Genomic DNA, 9273 nt, shown 5'->3' on the forward strand with positions numbered 1-9273 from the left:
AACTTTTCTTTATGTCTTTTGAAGACCACTGGAGTTGACTTACCCAGATTTTATCACACTTTAGATCATTCTTTATCAGGTTTTAAGTAAAATATGTATATACACTGTATTGTGTGTTTAAAAGATAACCAACTAGGATGTCAGGTGACCTGAGCTCTGTTTGCTGTTTTTGGTACCTAACTCGTTATTTGACTTTGAGTAAAGACATATGATTTCTTTGCTGTAATGGGGCTGGTGAGGCCTTTCAGCACACTGGACTGTGTAGTCTCTTGAGTGCCTTCCAGCTGCTGAAGCACTACTATTTCGTTGTTGTTGTTTTTTAGTTCTAATATGTTTATCTTAGATCTGAATATCTTTTTAAGAGGTCAGAATATCTAAAATTCTCAAAAGCATTAAAAAAGACACTTAAAATATTATAGGCTTAAATTGTTCTCATAGTGGGTTATTTATTGCAAATTGAATAAAGAATGGAGTGGTGAAAATAACATTTCAGGATTTTATTTCCCAAGTGGAAGATTTGTGATACCCTAAACAATGTGTAGTGAATATTGAGCATGATCAGATAAAATGACAGCTGGCTTCTGGGCATGTTCAGAATTGGAGTTGCACATTTGGTTTAAATACACTAATGAAGGGAGTCTTTAGTTTGGGGACACATTATTACTGTGTTAATTTAGTAGGCAAATTACAGCAAAATGAAGTGGGGAAAAATGTCACATTAGTAATAAAAGTTCAGCTTGGCTTCATGTCTGTGTGCTTGTGCAAAATGAGAAAAGATTATGTGGCTAAGGCAGGGAAATACTACATACTCTACTTCCTTTCTTAGAGATTGACATTAACCAAGAAGACCTGTGTTAAATCTGTTTAAAGCTGTCAAATCCAGCCTTCTCTTATGTTCCACCATCCTTTTCACTTCACCAAATTGTTCCTCAGGGATATGCCATATGAACACACCTTGGGAAGACTGCCCAGCCAGCCTCCACTTCTGTGGTATTGCACATGGTCCTCTCTCTGTAATTTCATCGGTCATCCTCGGTTTACAGAAGGCTGACCGTTCCTTTTGGGCTCAGTTCTGAAGTCTTCCTAAACTTTGCTGACCAGTGATTAATTTACTCTCAGCTGCTGCATCCATCCCTCTCAGTCACCCTACAGCTCTGAGTTTGGGATTTGTTTGTTTGGTTTAATGTTTTTGCTTTGTGTTTTTTTTTTTTTTTCTTTCTCTTCCCTGATATTTTCTTGGTAGTTATTTAAGTAACATTAAATACTCTTCCTTGACTTCTTTGTATCATTCCTCTAATGGACCATAGGAAGCCATTGCCTCAGAAAGTGAACACTCACTGAACATCTGTTAAGTATAAGGTTCTTTCCTAGTTGCTCAAAGTGTAGCAGTAAATAAAACATGTCCATATGAGGTTACATAGTAGAGTGTAGGGAGACAATAATAAACACAACAGATACATAGCCTGGTTAGATAGTAACGGAGTGCTTTGGTGGTGAAAAAGCAGAGCAAGGAGGCTAGTTCAGGAAGAAGGCGTTTTTATTTTATGTAGGGTAGTCCAGGAAGAAGGATTCATTGAAACGGTGACATTTAAATAGAAACTTGAAGATTATCTTCGAGGGTGAATAACTTTCCAGGAAGAGGGATAACTATTGAAAAAACCCAGTGGTGGAAGCGCTCTGAGTGTGTTTATAGAACACAGGGAGTTAGTATGACTGAGTGAGGTGAGCTAGGGAGAAAGTGGTATAGGGAATATGATTGGAGAGACATGGGCAAGGAGTGCCCTCACATATGGAGGACTTAATACCCCAGGTTTTGTGTCCCATCCCCAGAGTTTCTAATTGCCTAGGTTTGGAGGAGAATTTGCATTTCTAACAAGTTCCTAGGTAAGAACCACTGGACTAGGGGAACCAGGGTAGAATAGGGAATGAGGTAATGATCTTAGGGATCATATGGGCTTGAGCTTGATAGCAGTTGGAAGTATTAAGTAGTAGATTTGGGGTATATTTTGAGGGCAGAGCCAGTAGGATTTGTTGATGGATAAAATTGTGAAGTTCTCAAAGAGCAGCAGAGGTGTCAAGCATGGTGACAAGCTAGGTACAGGCATACACGATGTGGAGTATTAAGAATTTTATTTTTGACACGGTAAGTGGGATATACTTGGTAAGACCTGTAAGTGGACACAATGAGAAGGCAGTTGGAGGAGAGAGATTCAAACTGTAGCCATTTTACAGTGTGCATATCTGGTATTGAAAGCCAAAGAACTAAGCTAGTGGTTCTCAACCAGAAACGATTTTCCTCCTCCCCCCACCCCCACACACAAGGGGAGGCAATTGCTAATAGGCTTTATCTGGAGACACATTCTTGACATGATTGGGGCTGCTATAGGTGTCTAGTGAGTAGAGGTCAAGGATGCTGCTAAACATCTGCTGTGTGTAGGACAGCTCCCACAACACATTTTTCTGGTCCAAAATGTTCCAGTGCTACGGTTGGGAAATCCTTTTTTTTTTTTTTTTTTTTTTTTTTTTATGATAGTCACACAGAGAGAGAGGCAGAGACATAGGCAGAGGGAGAAGCAGGCTCCATGCACCGGGAGCCCGACGTGGGATTTGATCCCGGGTCTCCAGGATCGCGCCCTGGGCCAAAGGCAGGTGCCAAACCGCTGCGCCACCCAGGGATCCCGAAAATCCGGACCAGATGAATTGTAGAGAATGTTGATAAACACACTTTGGGAGGATTGAGGCCACTTTACTCCCAACTTCCGTTCAAGGAGAGGAGAGGAAACCAGCGAAGTAGACCTTAGAGCAAGCAAGGCACTTTTTCACAAGGAGAAAGATGGTAAATGAACTGTGTAAAATGTTCTTGCTTTACATACTTGTCATGGTTTGAATATTAACTGGTGGATCCATAAAGGGAGCTACCACTCTCATGACTGTGAGAGGGGTTTTATAGAGTGATGAGGGTAAAATTGTGCGGCGATAGCAGGAAACACAGTTTTTGAAGCAAAGAGAGTCAGTGAAATGGCAGTAAGTGGTAAAGAGAGTAGTGGCGGTATTGAGGAACTTTACCTTTTGAATTTTAAGATGGGAAGTAATGCAGTATATTTGTCTTCTAATGTGAGTGATCCTGGTGTGTGGAGAGGACTTGATTTAAGAAGAGAATATGGAGTCATTGTTTTCTCCCAAAGAGTAAAAAGAGAAAAGAGTTACTAGCATTTGATCCCCAGAGTAGGTTTTATAAATTAAATAAGCAAGCACACACACACACCATCATTTTCCTTAGCTAGAGCTGCCTTTCCTTGCTTGCAGGAGTATTACCTTCCCAGCCCATCTGAAGTATTTTTTTTATGGGCAACCCTTTCCGAAGTGGAACAAAAGCAAGCCCCTCCTCACAACTTTGCTTTGGTTAGATTGAAGAGAATGAGGTTGAAATTTCTTCCAGAGCTAGCCAGCAATGAAGCACATGCTCAGACTGCAGTTCCAATTTAAACATGTTAAGATTTGTTGTCCACAGCACCAGTGTGTGTTGCTTGCCCCACTCTGTGCTTAAAACCTCTAGGCACATATTAGAGCTCCCGGTGTAGTTTTCCTCAAAAGTCAAAAGACCAGAGCTGAAGTATTTGCTGTGTATTCAAGCCAGTTTGTTTTTTTTTTTTTTTTTTTTTTTTTAAAAAAAAGCTCTTTAGATAGATTATCTGCTCCAAGAGAGGGAAGGGAATTTCCACTGTGATGTGTTATCTGATGCTTCATAACAAATTACCCTGCAGTTTTGGCAGGGCTTGGTGAATCCTGCTAGAGGACTTGACTGGGTCTTGGAGTATTTACTTTCAAGAGAACTTACATGGCTGTTTAATTGCTATATGCCTTCACCTGGGAGTGTGTGGTTGGGGCCCCAGTTCCTCTTCCACAGGGCTATTTGTGCTTCTTTACAACATAGGTTGATAGGTTTAAAGACCGAGTATTTCAGGAAACATGAAAGCTGTTAGCTTTTAAATGTCAGGGCCCCAAATTGATCCAATGTCATTTCTCCTGTATTTTAATGGTCAGTCTTAGTTGGGCTAGATTTAAGGGTCATAGGCCCCACTTCTTGATGGGTAGAATGTCAGAGAATTTGTAACTATCTCAATCTACTATACAGTTTGATCCCAGGAGGGGATAAAAGTTAGAGGAGCATATTTTTCTTCTCCAGTGTTTATTCTTTCCTGAGGAATAAGTAGTAACTTGTCTACTTATAGAATACCGTAGAAGAAATTATATACACTTGACTGAGTCTCTTTTCTAGTCTGATGTCATGGCATATGTTAGTAGGGTTAGTGAGATGGGCTCTGCTTTGTGGGGAGGGGTTGTGGTTTTTTATTTTTTTGCTAAAAATTGTGGTAACATAGATGTAATAAAATGTATTGTAACCATTTTAAAGTGTATAGTTCTCTGATATTGGGTATATTCACAGTTTTGTGCAACCTATCACAATCATCCAGAACTTCATCACCCCAAAAGGAAACCCTTTAGTCCTTAAGCACTTACTTCCACTTCCCCCATAAGCTTGACAACCACTAGTGTGCTTTCTGTCTGGATTTACCTATTCTTTTTTTCTTTTTAAAGATTTTATTTATTTATGCATGAGAGACACAGAGAGAGAGAGAGAGAAAGAGAGGCAGAGAACACAGGCAGAGGGAGAAGACGGCTCCATGCAAGGAGCCCGATGCTGGGCTCAATCCCGGGACTCCAGGATCATGCCCTGGGCCAAAGGCAGGAGCTAAACTGCTGAGCCACCCAGGGTTCCCTGGATTTACCTATTCTGGGTTATTTCATTTAACTAGAATTATATGATAGGTAGACTTGTGTCTGGCTTTTTTCACTTATGTGTTCCAGGTTTATTGATGTTGTAGCATGTATCAGTACTTCATTCCATTGTGGAATAATATTCCGTTATATGGGTACGACACATTTTATTCATCTGTTGATGGACACTTCCACCATTTGGATATTGCAAATAATGCTTCTAATATTGGCATATAAGTATCCATTTGCATCTCCATTCTTTTGGGTACATGCCTAGAGTGGAATTGCTGGGTCCTATATAGTTTTTAATTTTTAACTTTTTTGAGGAATTGCTTGTTTTCCATAGCAGCTGCATCATCTTACATTTCTACCAGTAGTGTATGGGCTTCAGTTTTCTCTCCATCCTTGCCAACTCTTTATTTGAGTGAGAGGGAGCAAGTGGGGGGAGGGGCAGAGGGAGAGAATTTCTTTTTTTAAGTTTTATTATTTTAGAAAGTGCAGGGTGGGGTAGAGGGAGAGAGAGAATCTCAAGCAGACTCTGCACTGAGTGCAGAGCCTGACCTGTGGGGCTCAATCTCAGATACATGATTCGCAAATATTTTCCCCCTTTTCTGTAAGTTGTCTGTTCACTTTCTTGTTAATGTCTTTTGTACAAAAGTGTTTAATTTTTGATGAAGTCAAATTTATCTGTTTCATGTTTTCTTTTGTTGCTCTTGTTTTTGGTGGTATATATAAGAATCCATTGCCAAGTCCAAAGTCATGAAGATTTTTTTCCTGTTTTTCTTACAAGAATTTTATCAGCTTAGCTTTTATGATCATTGATCCATTTGAATTGGTTCTGTGGTTCTAGATTTGCAAAGGAAAGGTAAGATTCAATGCATATCCATTCCTCTCTTTCAAGAAAAAAGAAAAAGAACAAGGACAAGTAATACTTCAGTCAAAACATGATAACCAAAGGTTAAAATATAACTGTCTTTGGTTTTCCTAGAACAGTGTTGACCTTCTTTATTTCCTCTTCTCATACCTGTCTCCACTCTGTCTACATATACAACCACTCAATATGGCCTCCATCTTGCAGTGATCAAGTGTGATTTGTGTCCTATCCAGACTCTAAGCTTACAATCTCACATTACGTACACATTGTGAACACTGATCCCAGTCTGCTTGTGGCTCTGTTAGAAGTCCAGACATCACATACTAAGCAGGTAGTACCTGCAAACCAGCCTAGCAAAGCTATGTCAGTGAAATCCACACAGAATCTGTGAAGACGTAGTATTTCTCAACTCTTAATTTCACATCAGAAGCAACTGAAGAGATTAAAAAATAAGCCCACCCCAGACCAAGTGGAATTGTTATATCTGGCTAAAGTCAAGCATGATTTTGTAAAGCTGAAGTGATTGTAATATGCTGCCAGCACTAGACCCACGGATTTAAAGGGAAATGAGAATTTATTAGTCACTTAAGGCAGTGTTTCTCAACATCATTGTGCGTGTGACCTGTGGTCTTGTTAAAATGTGTGTTCATATTCAAAAACTAACTCAGAATGGATCCAAGACATAAATGTAAGAGCTAAAACTATAAAAACACTGAGAAGAAACAAAGGTGTAGATCTTCCCAACTTTGGACTGGGCAGTGGTTTCTTAGCTAGGATTCCAAAAACAAGCAACCAATGAAAAATAAGTTGGACTTCAGCAAACTTGAATTCTGTACTTCAAAGTTGATAAGTAAACAACCCCACAGAATTGGCAGACGGTGTATCTGTTAAGAATCTACTATCCAGGGCAGTCCGGGTGGCTCAGCGGTTTAGCGCCGCCTTCAGCCCAGGGCCTGGTCCTGGAGACCTGGGATGGAGTCCCTACATGGAGCCTGCTTCTCCCTCTGCCTGTGTTTCTGCGCCTCTCATAAATAAATAAATAAATAAATAAATGAATGAATGAATAAATGAATAAATGAATAAATTCTACTATTCAGGATATATAAAGAACTCTTACAATGCAACAAAGAGATGAAACAACCCCATTTAAAAAGGCACAAAGGATTTGAATAGACATTTCTCCAAAGACGATAAGCTAATAGCCAAATAGGCACATGAAAAGATGTTCAACATCATTAGGGAAATGCACTTCCAAACCTTAATGAGATGCCATTTTACACCTGCTAGGATGGCCATATACACAAAGATAGAAAGTGACAAGTGTTGGTAGGGTTGCTAGTGGGAATGTAAAATGATGTAGCTACTTGGAAACCAGTTCAGCAGTCTTTTAAAAGGTTAACCACAGGAGCTCCAACTACAGAAGGAAGTGATATAGATCCTGAGAGATTAATCCACTAGTTCTCTGTTACTCAGACCTCAGTATAATCAACTGCTGCTACCTGACCCTTACTTAAGATGGAAAGCCTACCAAATTCTCACTTCTTGAGAAGGGAAATTCAAGTTAAACACTGAGCTCTGCTTGCGTCCTACAGATATATGTGTCCTCAACTACTTCACATCTAGGCCTAACAGATCTTAGTGATGATGATCTCTGATGATTAGAGGGAAGAAAGGCAGTGCCTGTCATCAAGGAGCTGGCCTGCTACTAAAATTGAGGTCTCTTTGTCCTGCTGAATTTTGCCAAATACCTACATAGTTACAAGACTGCTCAGTGACCAAAGTCAAAAGACCCATTGTGCAATTGTGCCTGCTCACAGAGAAAACCATGAACATTATCCAGTCCACAAAAATGACCAGTACCTCCCTGTCCTGGCTAATACACTTCTTGATGAGTGATAGCTTTAGCCTCAGTTTATTTCTTTCACCTTAAGATCCCAGTGATTCTCCAGTTCCTCTGCAGCTTCCTTGAATCCTCCCTCAAATCACCTAATGTGTCCATCTAAAACATAAGTCCTTTTGTGACATCCTTTTTTTTTTTTTTTTTTTAGATTTTATTTATTCATGAGAGAGACAGAGCGGCAGAGACGCAGGCAGAGGGAGAAGCAGGCTCTGGGAGCCTGACACGGGACTTGATCCTGAGACCAGGATCATGCCCTGAGCCAAAGGCAGACACTCAACTGCTGAGCCACCCAGGCATCCCCTTTTGTGACATCTTAACTGCCCCCCCCCCCCCCCCCCCCGTGATTCTGAAGGTTTGTTCTCCCTTATTCAATGAGCAATAAACCCGACTTGTATAATGCCGGTGTGTTCCTATATCATTGGGCTGAGTAGTGGCTGCCCTTTTTAGATAAGGCACGCATTATCTGTTGTGTCATAGCCCTTGACACTACCTGATGTCTGCTATATACCACCATTATTGTTTTTTCTAGGCCCTCTGGGCATTCAAATGTGTGGGTCCTACCACTGACTGTCATGATTTGGGGACATACCCTCCACTACCTCCACCACCACCTCATTGGATCCTTAGTTGAGCTATGTGTTAGGTATTCACATTAGGTCTTGGGTCCTCCTGAGTGATGGCCCATGACTTTACAACCTTAACCCAGAAAGTAAAATTCAGTTTCTGCAGCATTTAAGGTTGCTGGGGGAAGACTTCACTGGAGGGATTGAAGATTGTCTGGAAATTGACACCAGGCTACATTTTACACTTGAGATGCTATAAAGGTTGAAACCCCTCCCTACTTGGAGGCCCAACACAACTTGTAGGCTGGATGTCTAGTATTCTCTTCCTTGGTAATGGCTGGGCATTCATTATGCCCACAAAACAGTTAATACTTAAATTTCAATCATTTTGAACATACAGATCTGCCATTCAGTGAAGGGAGAATAAACCTGCATAGTAGTGTCAAAACATGAAAATCTGGGTGATGGTACCTTTGATTAAAGCCAAGCCTGTTGGGGTCCCTGGGTGGCTCAGTGGTTTAGCACCTGCCTTCGGCCCAGGGCGTGATCCTGGAGCCCCAGGATCAAGTCTGGCATCAGGCTCCCTGTATGGAGCCTGCTTCTCCCTCTGCTTATGTCTCTGTCTCTCTCTCTGTGTCTTTCATGAATAAATAAATAAAATCTTAAAAAGAAAAATAAAGCCAGCCTGTTCTAATCTCTCCCTTCTGGCCCTTCCATTCGAGGGAAGATAGATTGCTCATCAGAGCAGTCTCTAGAGAATCCTGGCCTGACGGTATGAGTTCTGGGCCTCTGGGACACTGGTGACACCCCGTAGTGGTGTCTTGCCCATAGTTACCCAGTGAGTGTATGGCAGTGTTGTTACCTGGAGCTCAGCGTCTCCTGACTCCAGAGCCTGTGCACAGCCCATCTCAGTCTCAACAGGCTCTGAGGGCTCGGCAGGGGTGTTAGCAGAGCCTGGCAGCAGTTAAGGAGGAGGACCTGTTAAATCCCAAAGACTTAAGATTCACATTCTAAGCAGGGGTTCATAAGCTCCTCACAGTCTGAAAAGCAGAGGAGTGGGGTTTGTCCTATGGCCACACTCCGTCAGCCTCCAGGGAGTGACAGCTGTAACAAGGGCTGGCTAGTTGTGTCCATTTCGGCCTCCGCACTGTGCGTGT

Source organism: Canis lupus, chromosome 1, assembly GCF_003254725.2.
Source record: "Canis lupus dingo isolate Sandy chromosome 1, ASM325472v2, whole genome shotgun sequence".
Classification (NCBI taxonomy): domain Eukaryota; kingdom Metazoa; phylum Chordata; class Mammalia; order Carnivora; family Canidae; genus Canis; species Canis lupus.